The sequence below is a fragment of the Aphelocoma coerulescens genome, chromosome 9 (assembly GCF_041296385.1).
Source record: "Aphelocoma coerulescens isolate FSJ_1873_10779 chromosome 9, UR_Acoe_1.0, whole genome shotgun sequence".
NCBI lineage: Eukaryota > Metazoa > Chordata > Aves > Passeriformes > Corvidae > Aphelocoma > Aphelocoma coerulescens.
The window spans coordinates 6840383-6855063 of record NC_091023.1 but is presented as its reverse complement, the minus strand read 5'-3'; the positions used below and the strand labels follow the sequence as shown (position 1 = coordinate 6855063).

Genomic DNA, 14681 nt, shown 5'->3' with positions numbered 1-14681 from the left:
CAAAAAACAAATTTCAGATAGGCTGAGTGCTAAAGAAATGTGGAAATTATTTTATAACAACTTAAAATAATCATAGTGTTTCTAGTGAAAAGGTTTATACTTCAGTTTTGTGCTAATGCTCCTGCTACCCCACAAAATTAAAATGAAAGTTTGATACAGGTTTTCAAACCAGTGATGAGAGTGAAATAGATCTAAATCCTAGCAGTGTAATGTGAAAAACTCCTTTTCCTCTTTCTCTGTTATGCTGTAGGACCAGGAAGGCAATTTGCCATGGTAGGCCCAGTCAAGGGAGGAAAGGCCCAAGAACCTAAGAATTGGGTTTGATTGTTGCAGTGAATTACTTTTAATCTAACACACCATAAAATGCATTAATTCAGTTTACAAGGTGTTAAGAGCAATAGCTTAACAAAATAATGATCTGGGTTTTTACATGCTTTTTTACCTATTTTTAAGGCAAGAAGGTACTTCAGTGAATCTCTGAGACTGTCGTACTATTGACACAGGGTTTTATCTTCCATGTCTAGGAACCATCCGTGCCCACAAGACTAAATCTGTTCCTAAACAGTCCCTCCACACAGTGCAAAGCTGTTGCTGCTTTCATAATGCTGAATTCCTGACTCTGAAGGTGCTGTATAAAGGGAAGGACAGACACAGATAAAAACGTGGTTTTGAGAGTTGGTGAACAGTTTGTGATCTCTGGTAGTCACAGGTACAACTTTACCAAGCAGTTTCAAGGTTCTGGGTGTGTTTATTTTCTGAAGGAGGGGCAACTAGAATGAAGCAGAAAATCTGTTTAGTCTGGGTACCCTGCCAGCAAGGTTCAGGATTTGTTTGACCCCTCCCTGATACAGCTTAACAAGGGGTTTTAATACAGTACCATCAAATACTGAATTCATGCTGAGCCTGTGATTTATTGTAATTGTTTGTCCTCTTTGAAGTGAGGTTTACTGGTCCTACACTAATTTAAGATTAGTAAGGGAATCTTAGGACTAATAACTTCATACCTTTCATGATGAAAAACAAAAGCTTCCAGCAATGGAAAACTGGATTGCCAGAAATAAGAAAAGCCAGTTTCACATGAAGTTGGTTTGGGCTCTTTTTTAGGTATCATGACATTAGAGTGAAAGTTATCAGGGCTGGATTGGTGTCTTCAGTGCTGGGGATTAATGATGTATGAGTACTTTTCAGAATCTTGTGTTTCTGGAACCACATGATCCACTTTTATGTCTTTGTGGAGGTATGGTGTGGCCCTATGAAATTCCTGTTGAAACCACATGAATAACGTCTAGATTGGTCCTTTGTTATTGAGAAATAATTTTGGGGTCTGAAATTATGTGCAGCATAAAGATTACCTGTCTGATTAGTGAACACCGACACTTTTTAAGAATGCATTCTAATTTTGTTCTGATTTCTAAATCACAAATATTATAACAGTTAATTTATTATACATTCTGCAAATATTTATTTGTAAGATTCATATGATTGCTATTTCATACTTGTTACTGTACTAATATTTTGGGGAAAAAGTTAAAATGTTACACATTAAGTTAATTTTAAGTGCAAAATATTCTTCCTGGGGCCATGCTTTTTTTTAATTTAAAAAAAAAAAAAATTAGGGACAGGAATGTGTGCTGGCTTGGAACCTGAATTTCCTGGGCTTGATTAAAATAAAATATCTCCCACTGATATTTTAAAGCTTTTGAAGTAAAGAACAGTATTTCCTATTTCTGTGGAATGAGGCCATTCCTCTCACAGATGATGGAACCTGCAAATCTTCAACATTTGTGTAGTTTTGTTGTATTTAATGAACGAGCACTAATATGAAGGGCTCTCCCTGGACTTCTGTCCTTGCTGCCATCTCCTGCCATCCTACTCCTGGGTCCCCTGCAAGGCACTGGAGCTATGTTCCTCTTAGGGGCTTTGAAAATCGATTTGCAAGTCCCCTTTCAACAAAACAATTTGTTACCACGTTGTGTTTGCAAGCAGCATTTAAAAGTTTTTGTCATATAATCAAAAAGCTATAAAGTAGCATTTGGTAAAAATGAAATCTTTGCAACTTGGGAGACTGGTGAATGAAAAGTGACAAAATTCAGTGAAAACGTTTTAGTGTTTCTGAATCTGTTTCCTATCAGAGTCAGCAACTGGCACGGCTGAGATGTAAAAACAAGCAGACAAGCTCCCAAACTTTGTTCTTACTCAATCATGAAGTAAATACAGTTTTCATTTGAATGTTTTCAGACTTGCTTGTGAGCAGCATGTTTTGTGCACTGTTAAAATGCTGAGTGAGCAAACGGTGTTTGACTTCAGGTGCTGATTTGCTGCATGAAGGTGAAGTAATTTACGGGCTGTGTTTTCCTGTGGTGATGCCTGTAAGTGACATAAATACAGAGTAACAATTAGCAGTGCTCAGAGAAGTGTTGACACCTAGAGGAGGTGATTTACTCTTAGTGCTGACCTGTCAATGAACAATGCTAAACTTCACCAAGAAACAACAAGGTTTTAGTGGGTAAGTGCTTTTGTTTGCGAATGTTGCTGAATATTTCTTCCCATCTGGCCCAGGTCCTGAGGGCTTTATGGTTATGCCTATTGATAAAGGCCAGGTGGTCAAGTTTTGGGAGCTGTCTGTCACATCTTCAGAAATGGGATGTGGTTGTAGGGGTGGGCAGGGGAGAAACAAAAGGGGTGGGCAGGGGAGCAGAATTCCTCTCATTCCCAGCCCCTTCTCCTGTTCAAGCTCAGCAACACCTGGATGATCCCTCAGTAATGGCTGCTCTGGGGATTCCCTGGAAGCTGCTGTGAGAAGCAGTAGCCTCTTTCATCAAGGAGTATCTTGAGAGTGCTTGGTGAATGCACTGCAGCGTTTCCACTGCTCTGGGACATGCTTGTAGTAATTGAGCTGTGGTGCCTAGAAAGGGCTGTTTGTTGGGCTTTGTCTCAGAATCTTCCACTAAAATGATACATTCTCCTTTTCAGGAAAGGAAGTTCATATATTGTGTATAGTTACTGGCTGTATGGTGGTGTTAGTCTGGTGTTTGTAATAACTTTAAGTCACTTTCCTCGCTTTAGCTTGCTAAATGCATTAGCTCATTTTTGTACCATGTGAGTCCCTGTCTTGCCGTTTCTACTTAATTGAGACAAAATGTGTAGGACAGAAGGCACCTTGTGCTCTTTGTCATAAAATATGCATCTTAAACCTGGAATGTTTCCTTACAGAGCACAGACCTTTAGGCTTTTAGTAGCTTTTGGCTGCTCTTCTTGTCAGGATTGGCATTAGTGATGTCTCTGTCCTCTTGGACAATAACACCCAAAAAAACAAAAGCCAGACATTCTTAAATACAAAAGTAAGATGTAGAAAAGCATTTAACAAAATGCAACTTCAATGGTGATTAGGATGTAAATTTTATTTAGGCCTAGCCCTTAGTGAATCCATGTTTTAGCAAAGGAAGCTTTCCTGAAGCAGATTAGGTCAAGCCTATTTTACCGGTTTGAAGACGGTGTAAACGCCACCAAAGGAGGTTATCTGGTACTTGGCTTTTTCAGTGTCCCTGCAGTGAACAGGTGGCTATTTACAGCAGTGTTTACTAAAGAGGTACTTAGGATAATATTTACTAAGAGAACAGTGGAGAGAGAAAGCAACCAAATGTTTTGGTTGCTCTGGAATTTGTCCCTTGTCAGCATGGGAGGGCAGCGGTCTCAGAGAGAGCAGTGAGGCCGCAGCTTGTTTTCTTTCCCTTACCCACTTTCCTTCTTCAGCTCCTCCCAGAGAACAAGTGGTATCTTTTACTCTGATTGTGATGAGTAGATTCTTTGCTAATCAGCTGTAGTGGAAAGCAGATGATCACGTCTACTCAATAAATTCTCACTTAGACTTCACTGAGGGCTAAGTTGAGCTTCATTGCATACTGTTTCCATATTACAGTGATTCCTTGAAAGATTATTGCTAGTAATTGTCCTTTCTATAAAAATTTGCAGATGTTTCAAAAGTATTGGGAGTAAAATGTGTGTATGTATCAATATTCTATAGCAAGCATCTTAAGGACCTGAATTTTCCTAAGATTTAGGTATTCATCTGTGAATTTTTAAAGGTTATTAAAGTGATTAAAGTTATTAAAGACTTTAAAGGTGATTCAGCTGAATTTGTATCTCTCTCTTCTTGTGAAAATAATTGTGAAACATTGTCTCACTTCTGTTCAGCGGGAGAAGTGACTGATGTATTTCATCTTGCATAGTATCTGATACTGCCTATTGTTCTTAACTGCCTAGTTTAGAAAACACATTTAAGTGTTTATGTAGTTTAAGGTTTCCATTCTTTTTCTTCCTTGATAAATAGAAATAATAGATTTCAGACATATTTTTAATTTCAATTTTGAATGTCATATAAAAAGTGTGTAATTTTAGTGTTTTATTAACTTGATTATTTCACCCCTTTCTAGAGATTCAAATGTTTCTGCACAGTGCTTGACAAACATTCAGGAGCTTATTAGGTACTGTTAGGTTCAGGAGAGCCTTTCCATTGCTCTCTTTAGGAACTGAATCAAGCCCATAAGCTTGTGTTTTTGCTTCCTCTGGACCAAAAGGACTCTCAAATCTTGATCATGTATGAGACTGCACTGAGAAAATCCTGGTTGGGTGTCACATCAAAATCACTTGAAATGCTTAATTGTTGTCAAGGCAGAAAGGCTGTGAAAAGCTTGCTCTCAGTCCTGGCCTCTTTGGACCTCTGAGTATTCACTTCTTTCTTACATGGAAATAGTGAATTTTTGAACAAGCTTTGCTTTGCAGTAGCTGTAATCAAAGTATGAAGTCGTGAAAGTGATAACTGAGTAAAGGGGGTTTTGAGAAGTATATTGAGCAAGAGGGGGAGCACATCAGTAACTGTTTTCATTGCTGCTTTTTCAAAACAGGAAGAGTAATTAAAAATTAAGAACACTGCCTACCATTATTTTCCTCTCTTTTTTTTAGAAAAAAAACCTGTTCTAGCTATGATGGCCTGTACATTGGATGAACAGTACTCAGAACAAAAGTGCCACAGTTACTTCCATGATTTGAAAGTTTACAACTTATTTTAGGTTGTTGTATTGCTTACAATTAGCTTTATTCCCTTGATAAGAAAAGTAAAAAATTAAATAAATATGTGCTGAGTATACAAGTTAAAATTTTACTTCTAATTAAGTGCTCAACATTTAACTGTGGCCAGTTAAGGGGAAGACAGTTTGCTAAAAGCACATAGGCTCAGGGTAGCACACAGGCATGTATTCTGAATAGACCTCTGGAAAGTATTGAAGAACTGGCTAACACAAAGCACTGGAGGAATGTTTTGCTCTCAATTAGTCCTTGTAATTGGCTGGTGTCAGAGCAATACTGTAAAACAGACTTGCAATGTGACACCCATGAATGAGGAGATGTACCTTCAGTTTTAGACACTAATTGAGGTCAAATCACATAACTGGAAAGCTTCTCATGTAAAAGCACTGTCAATTAGATTTCCTAAATAGATCCTACTGCATTTTATTGTCAAAATTATATAAACTTACCTGTTACTGGCCAGATCTCAGTTTCCCTGAAAAGAATAAATGAGGTATAATGGCCTCTTTTTTAAAGTAAACTACTTGGTGAATATAAAACCAAAAAAAGTCTGGTTTACAAAACTGGTGGGAAAACTGCTGGTTACCCAGTTATTCTCAGCATGAGCTGGATTTCAGTTTTGTGTTTATAGAAAGAAAGGCACAAAAGGCACTGTGAAGATGAAGATGTGCAGTTTGTGTGGCTACATGTTGTCCAATATACTTTGGGAGCAGTGTGATTGTGTTTTTAAGATAATGCCCATGTAATCAAGCATAGCACGTAACATTGTGACCAGCATTCAACACTTTGCAATCCTCAGTAGAAAACGAGCAGGTTTATGCTCATAGATAGTTATAAAATAAACACTGGAAAGGACCAGTGTACACAACTTCAGTTTGAATAGAAACAAAGAAAAAGCAACTGTAAACTGAGAGAGTTTATTGTCTTACATAGTTGCTGTGTCTTTAATTCCGTATTTGTGCTGGAATGGGGATGTCTGCAGTGCTTATTGTAGGAACAGGATCCTTCCAAAGGTTTTAAGATCAGCATTTCATTCTGTGAAAGTCTGGATTAACAAACCATTGACATTAGAAAGGCAAAACTGAGTTGGAAGCAGACTCCTTAGAAAACCAGCATAAAAATGAGACTACTAGCAAATGTGAAACATGCTGTTAGATTTTGGACCTTTCAAAGACATGTATTTTGAGATAAATGTGCAATAAAGCCTGTGTTTAATCTAGTAAGAGGAGCAGTATTTTACTGGTAAAAAGCAGAAGGAAAATAAATTGCATCATCTATAACCTTTGCAGTCATAGGCTCAGTGAACAGAACATCAAAACCAAATGTAAGGAAAACAAGCCTCTGTGTTCAATTTACCTAGTGATATCCAGCCCTTACAAGGAGCTTTAAGTATGTTCATTCTTTAGCTACAGTGTGAAAAAATCAGTACTGAGCTCAGTTTTCAATGGATGAATATATCTAGAGGAAAAAATTGCTTAAAGCCAGATCCAGGGTCTGTCAAAGTGACTGGAAATAGTCCCAGAGACTCCAGGGACTGTAGATCAGGCTCTTAAACATGTAAATGAAAGTTTGATTGCTTTGGGTGAGCAGTATTCCTGCTAATCATCCAGCAAAACAGATCTGATTATTTGGAACAGCAAAATAGTCATTTGGTTCCTGACAGAATACAATACATGTTTAAGCATATCAAATGTGTTTGGAGTTAGTGAAGGAAGAATCTCAAGATGTTTGGGTTTGGTTTGGATACGCATCCAAAGTCTGCATGCTTTGCTAATGCTCCTCAGTCTGCACCAAGGGCTTGCTGAGAAATGAACAGCCTTGCCTGGCCCGTCCAGTGCTGGGGAGCCAAAAGTGCCAGAGCAGCCAGGATGTTGGAAAAGGAATGAGGAACTGGGGGACAGCAGCAGAGGCTTTTTGAAACAAGCAAGTGTCTTTCAGAAAGAGCTCAGCTTCCCCAAACGCTGGTGTAAAGAGAACAGTTTGACACCAACTTTGCTTCCATGCAGGAAGCTCTCTGAGGCCACTGTCCACCTCTGGCATGTCCTCCTCTCCTGCTGCAGGCATGGCTCTCCTGTGCCCTGAGGCTCCTGTGGGACTTTGGGCTTTGGGGGCAACATGGAAATTTCTGGTTTGGAGTAACATGAAAATTTTTTGGGTGTTTTCCCTCAGTTTCCTTTCAGATGTGTGTGTGTGCATGGGGGCATGGAAGAGGAATGGGGAATGAAATCTGGAATTTTCTTTACCTTCTGATCCTGGCCAGATTAGGGTCTTTCCTAATCTGGTTCCATGGCTCTGTCTTCTCTCCTTGCTGGGTGCTTGAGAATGTGAGAAGCACTGATATCCTTCCCCTTACTAAAATTAGGAAGCTTCAGTTTTGTGTCTGGGAGAATCTGACTATGGTTGGGCATGGTGAAAACTAGGAGGTGTGAAAAACTGATATGGAGACAAAACTCCCCATGTCATGCTTGCTTGCTTTCTGCTGGAAAAAAGTCCTTACTGCAGGAGGAATACGAAATAAGGAGAATGAATCCTTCAATGTATTGCACTTGCATAGTTCAAATGATGCTTTATTCTGCTGCCAGTACAAAATACCAGTGATTTTCTGCTTGTGAGAGCGCTCAGCTCATAGGAAATGGTCCCTCACAGAGTTTATGTTGACAAAATATCTGAATTCCCATTTTCCATTGAGATGAAACTGGCCCAATGGAGTAACTGACATACCTTAACTCAGAGATTGTGCCTGGAGCTATGTCAGGGTGTGTGCACTCTTACTAAATTTGTCACTTAGAGCTGGGATGGTGAGTCTGACAGCTCATGGAGTTCTGTCGCAGCCATGACAGAATTTGCACCTGATTTAGAGAAGTTATGTTCTTCTGAGAATTCCTTTCTCAAATAGAAACCACCCAGATAAATTTTATTTGATAGCTAATTAGAGTTTAAGTAGACAAATATGTATCTAAGGACAGTGGATTAACCTGAGGATATTAAATAAAAAATTGGTTCCTTGATGCCTTTTGAAAAGGACCATAAAAAGCATCATTCTGAAGACAGCTGTCATTCTTTATTGGCCTGGGTGTGTGTGTGGAGTTTTTTGTTTGTTTTTTAAGGGGAGGAGTAGAAGTCTTCTTTGGCAAGGTTTCATTGTCTAAGAATCTCTGATTACAAATGTTGTGCTTTAGTTATCCTGGTGCCTGGTTCTTGGCCAGGATTTATCAGGATGGAGGATGTTCTCAGTCGTGGTGTGCTTTTTGCCACTAGCAAAGGTTTTGCCTAATAGGGCAAGTTTATAAGGCTCATTACCATGAAGGGAATAATGAGAAAGGAAGTTTCAGTGGGATTTTTTTTTTGCCTTTTTTAAAAAGGGAGACAGAGACAAAGGATGGAGTTAATATAAAATCCTGCTCTCCAGTTAGCCTAAAAGATGACCTGCAGTTTTTGGAATTACGGTATGTTCAAAGATATGTCACTGAAATAATGTAATGCCACAGACATTAGGCCATAATGACCTAAAAAAGTATGTGTTTAGTAGTTTGCAGCTGGAGTCAAGGAAGGAGCAAAACCGCTTGAAGTGAGCCAGACCCACACATTCTGAAAACCATTATTACATTTAGAGCACTGGTGAGGGAAAATATCCCTAGCTAACAGTTTGCCTTTGGTTTAGATTAAATGTCACAGGATTAGCGGCCTGCAAGGGTGCAAGAAGAGCTTTGACAAAGGATTTCTGATTTTTTTATGTAGCTATCAATTGTGATCTGAAAGATCACAACTGTAGTCCCCATCAACAGTGGTCTGGAATTTTAGGGGATGGGGTTTTTGTTTGGGGTTTATTCAGCAAAGAGAAAGGACTCGTGAGAAAATGGAATTGATATGGACCACCCAGAATAGGTAGAGGTCTTCTGAGTGTCTTCAAATACTTCCTGATGACCATAAGGTCTAAATAAGCATAGCTATGTGCTCAATAGTTTACTTGAATTAGAGATTAATTTATGAATACCTTAAATTTCAGGAGTCTAATAGGGCCTTGTATTATTGTTACTCTTGCCTGTGCACCTACTCATCTATGCTGTCCCCTTGGTGAAAACAGCAGCATGAAGAGCTAAAGTCTCTCTTGCTGGCAGCACAGTTTTTCTAGTGCCTGCCTTAGCAGTGCGAAAGCCAGGGATTTCAAATGTATTAATTGCCAGCCCTGTGCTCTAGCAGTCAGATAATTTTCCTGACAGGGCATATATCTTTTTTGGAGTCTAATTTACTAGTGCTTGGCATGATACAGCCAAGATTTAACATCAAAATTTTCTTTTAGAGTTATTTTTTTCTCTCCATGTTATCCTATTCTACCTCAAAGTGGTTTCAGGTGTGTACCTAACAGCTGCATGAATTGCCTGTCCATTCACCTGGTGGTGTCTTTCTGCACTTGCTTGTAAGTGAAACCAATATTCCAACACTCTTGCCGTCCTTGGTGAGTAATTACCTAATGTTAAATTTGAGGTGTTTCAAAGCATCTACCATTGCCCTGCTCCACAATTTCGTTTGCAGAGTACACATTTTCGTTTGCAGCTTTTGCTGGAGAGGGGTCTGCATTTTACTGAGCCCCTCAGTTTGTTCCAGAGACATTGGCTGAGCTAACAAGGGACCATCTATTCCTACAAATCTGGCCTGTTTTCCTATATCAAATCACACTTATCAGCAGTTATCCCAAAAGTGAAGGTGGTATGCAGAATTAAGTACAAAAGGGTTTCTGATGTGGCTAACAAATATCCACTTTGGCTTGTTTTTTTTTTTTTTTCCTGGAATGTTAATGCTGTGGTGTTTGGGTGTTTTGAACACAAAATGTTTTGTTTCCCCCACGGTAGTCTGGTCTCCGTATGTTAAGCAATTCCAAGGATAGTCTGTTCCAGAACATCTTTGGCTAATAAGAAGCTGAAAGATAAGCCTTGTGATAATTGATAAGTCATTAGCAGGATTCCAGTTCATCAGATAAGGCAATTAATGGTTTCACATTTCCTAAAAAGTGGCACTGTTGGGCGGAGTCACTACAAGATGTAGGATGAGGAATTGTTTTGCGATACAGTTTGAATGCAGGACAGATTTCCATCCAAGTGTGTTTGTTTCTGCATTACGTGCTTTGGCTTTTCAATCGTTTTTATTGACTTTGAATACTCAGTTGAGCACTTGTGTTACGGAGAATTCATACTTCATTCACTCAGGTTTTGTATAGCAGGAGCTGCTGTTTGTTCTCATTTCTCTTACGTGTGTTAATCCATGGGCCTTCCCAATGAAAAGGTATTTCACTTTTTTCACTATCTAGGTGTTAGAAATATTGATTGTGATTTGAACATCATGGAATCCAGCTGTTCCATAACTAGATTACAAATGAGGAAAAAATTTTCAAAATTCATTCCAAATTTCTTAGGAGTTTATTTATAAATTTGAAATTCAAACTTTTTCAGCTGATTAGAATCAAAATTTTCACTTGCCTTGTATGGTATAGAAGTTCAAAAGATGATGAAGACAGTAACATAGCATAACTTGTACATTCAGAGTTCTTAATATTGGTACTGAGAATTTTACTGAGAATTGTGTTTCAAACACAGGCAGGTTGAAGTGCTGAATCTTTGAGACAGTATTTATTAGAAGAACTGCGTCTTTATTTCAAAGCATCAATTGAAGAGAACAGCTACAAAATGACAGTTTTGGTGGAGAGATTGAGTCTTGCAATAGTATTTATGGAAAAAGTCTCTTTTAATGAAGTGATGAAGTAAGTCGGGAGGGAATTCTGACATGATTTGTGTCAGGAGGTTTGGTGGGATTGACCGTGTTTAGCCTCAGTGTCATCACAGTCACTTTGACTTTGTGCTGGAACTGCAGCCTTAGTTCATCCCTTCTGAAGTGAGTGATTAGGAACAAAGACAATAAGTTGCTTTGGGAGTCTTTTTTGTTCTCTCTTTTTGTGTTGCTCCAGTCCCAGTTGGGATTTTAAATTGCAGATGATTACGGCAATTGAAGCTCAGTCTCCCAAAGGACCAGTCAGAAGCGGTGGTCTGTAGCAGGTCCCTGTCCCCTACAAAGATGAGTGCTCCTTGCTGTTCTCTTCATCCAGTCCTTCCATCTTCTCCTGAGAAATGTCCCTTAGTGTTTCATACTGGGTCTGATGAATGACTGCTTCTTAGTCTAAGCGGTTTTGGAAAAGACTGCACAAATGGTACACAAATTCCTTGCTTACAGTGAAGTGAAGATAAGAGAGGAGATAACATCCCAGCTGAATTGAAGTAAGAATTCTGGTGGCATTGCTGTTGAAAAGCAGGCCTATTTTTAACCTATTTCCTTCCATCCATAAGGGTAAGAGGTTGTTTGACCCAGCAGTCAGGCCAGGAGCATTGTGACGTGAGTTACTGAAAGCTCAGTCTACACCTCAGTGCCTCAGTTTGAAACACCCCTTTGGGAATCCTGCAAACACTATTTTATTCAAATATTGAGTAATTTTTGTGTGAAAAATATTATGGCCACCTACCATACTATGAGGAGATTTTCTGGATATATAATCATGTACCTTACTTAATTACTATAGCTGCTTTAAACCTGTGTCTTTGAGAGTAAAAAATTCCATCTGGTATTCTGTGTATGAATGCTAAAGGCTAAGCACATAAAGCTTGTCATTTGTAGTGGGGAAAGTGGATATCAACTGCACAAGAGGCTTCTCTGCCAGTGTAAATTGTAGCCTATGTCCAGAGGGTAGATAAGGATCATGCTCTTATTAGCATACAACTTAAGGAGTTAATTGCAGCGCTTAAGAGAGCTGATAGCATCTCTAAGTACAGTCTTGAAAGTGTCAGAGGAAGAATAACAGTAATATGACTGTTTGATTTAAAGAGATGGGAACACATCCTCTACTGATAAAAGCCAACATCGCTGGTGTTGCCAGAGTTCAACTTGCTGTGCAAGGCAATGTCAGAAGCTACTGGGAAGAGCTGTTTGAAGTCTGTCATAGCTGGAGCCTACTAATGTATGTCTAGACATGTGTTAAAGCTCCCTCTGATTCAGTATTGAAGGTACAGCTGTTACATAAACAATAACTTCTTTTTATAAATACTGTACTCCTGAGATAATTCCTTTTGAAAGACTTGGAACATCCTAGAGAAACAGACAACTGAAAGGAAAATACTGTCCTATTTACAGTAATCATTTGTAGCAGCCACTCCTGGGTAATCCCAGTTTAAGGTCCTTGTGACAAAGCTTGGTCTCACCATTGTCCTGTTACATCAGTATGTAGTGACTTGTAAACAATGGCTTCATCTTGCTTTCCCTGGAAATAAGGAAGGCATTAGCAGAGTCACAGCTCTTTCCCAAGGCTCCTTCTGGGCCAGAGCAGCTGGGTACCACCCCTTACACAAGGCTGTGCAAAAATGCTCAGTGTCAGCCTACAGCAGAAGAACTTTGAACATTTTATAATCTTCAGCAAGGTAAGGTAAAACCTCTGATTCTAATCAAGTGCCTTAAAAAAATTTGTCCAGCCCAGGACTATGTAAAAATTAAAAGTTTTCTGAAGTGCACACATTTCTGATTAACAAGGGGATAACATCCTTTATAGTTTTTCCTTCAAAAACAGACAATTCCTGAAATTTCATTTTTATTATGGAGTTCTTTAAGCAGTGATTATTCATAGTGACTTCTGCTGTTCTTCTCTTTGCATCTGTCAGATCAACTGATACAGAGAATTCACTGGAGCACTGTTGTCACTATTTAATCCCCAGTATATACTTGCAGGAAGGTAGCAGGAAAGTGCCTGAGCCAACTTCAAAAGACTGTCATTTGAAGAAAAACTCCACTGTCTTTACAGCAATTAGTGACAATAGAGGCACGCACCTGTGGTGGGGAACTTTGACTCAAGGAAGCTGATCTGAAAAAACCTTTAAGCACTGAGGATTTCTAGTCTTAGGTTTGAAGAACTGACAGAAATGACCCGTTCACCTCTGAACTGGTGACCTACAGGTGGGAAGAAGTGTTGTTAGAGGCATGTAAGCAGAATGTAAGGCTGTGTTGTTTTGATGTTTAAGCTATCCATTTCATCTTGGTGCAAAGAATAACAAAGAGGTGCTCTGGCTGATGAAAGGCAAAGCTGCACTTGAGTTAACTCAGCTACAAAGCTAATTTTTGCAAATATTTTTACAATCTGCATGATAGAGATGTGTTAATTCATTTCCCAAATAAAAACCCAAGTCAAGGATTTTAAGACTCCTACTGTCTTTATATAAGTTCTATAGTCTCTAAACCTTTTAAAACTGAAGAAACATGTTTTTTGTTTAAAAAATTAATGATGCAGAACTCTGTCATTGACTTCAATGGCAGAAGTTTCAAGACATAATATAGTTCAAGAACCTTGATTCTTGTGGATTGTGTTACCAGAGCACAGCAAGGTGGTGCCAGGGAAACCACGTGGCAGTGAAGCTCAGTGCAGAACAGTTCATATAGGAGCTGTTGCTCATTAAGGAGCTATTGACAGCTAAAAGGCAGTGAAGTCATAAGCCACCTTCTGATAGGAGCTGGTAGCAGTCAGCTGCTTCAATATGGTATGTTCATGCTGGATGTGACTATTAATATTCCAGGAGGCATAAAAGGAGAATTACAGTAGTGCTGTGTTGCCAAATGTGAAGGTAAAAGCCACCACTGTTTTCTTCAAGAGCTTGAGATTGGCAGAAATCTCCTATATGGTCCCTGTTGCAAGATTTTAAATTGGGTAGGAGGAAGGGGGGAAAGGAGATGTATGACCATGGGGAATATGACCAGTGGAATGTTTTAGGATGGCATAAAAATTATGAGCCACTTGGGTAAATAGCGTGAAGAGTCACTCCGTATATGCTGTCTAACGTGCAATGTTTGCTCTTAAAATGTTTGTACGTTTCCATAGAAATCAATGGGAATGCAGAATTCCCAATAACTTGTGCTTCTGTCCCTGGGGAGGCAAACATGCTGAGCATGGGGAGCCATGCCATGCACATTGCTTGGGGCAGTGCCAGTAGATGCCAGCGTGAGGATGATCAGTGTCTAAGAACTGCGTGAAATCCAGCAGTGGTTTGAAGTAGATTTTAAATGTTTAACAGGGTGGCTGATCATTGCTTCATGCATGCACTTACTTACAGTGTTTCTCAGAATTAACAAGTAGAAGGTTCCAAGGGTGACAGAAGAATATTTATCCAATAATAAAGAAAATAAAATGAGTCAAAAATATACTTTCAGGGTCCAGTATCTCTTAAAATTGTAAGACCACAGCATCTTGCACAAAATATTTGATATTTTTCAGCACAGAAGTCTATATTTTTTTATGTGGCTACTCACTGGAAGGTATAAAAGGCTTACAGTGTGTATTAGTGAGTAAAATTCAATTTTATTTAAGCATTAACTACCAGTTGCTGCTTAGAAATCATGTTCCAAACTGAATTAAAATGGCAAAAGTGTACAGCACCTGTCTTCCCAAAGAGTTACTAAGTTTTAGAGGATACACCAAAAAGTCACATGAAACTGGAGCAGCTAATTTCAAAATCGTTTTAATAATGACTGATCCATTTGAATTTAAACAGATGAAGGATAAGCTGAAGCAGGGA

At 39.0% G+C, this 14681-nt stretch overlaps 1 protein-coding gene across 13 annotated transcripts in view; it reads left to right on the top strand.

Annotated features, from left to right (window-relative positions):
• LOC138114722 (uncharacterized) overlaps positions 1 to 14681 on the top strand; it is a 136821-nt gene that overhangs the window by 62576 nt on the left and 59564 nt on the right. For 2 of the 13 annotated variants that reach the window (XR_011152768.1, XR_011152767.1), the window contains exon 4: positions 525 to 1369. The exons of 10 other annotated variants lie outside the window; for them this stretch is intronic. The gene's annotated coding sequence lies outside the window, so the exon portion shown is untranslated. Of the gene's footprint in view, positions 1 to 524; positions 1370 to 12779; positions 12861 to 14681 lie in introns of those variants that run through there. One more of the 13 variants, XR_011152766.1, reaches the window with a different exon arrangement.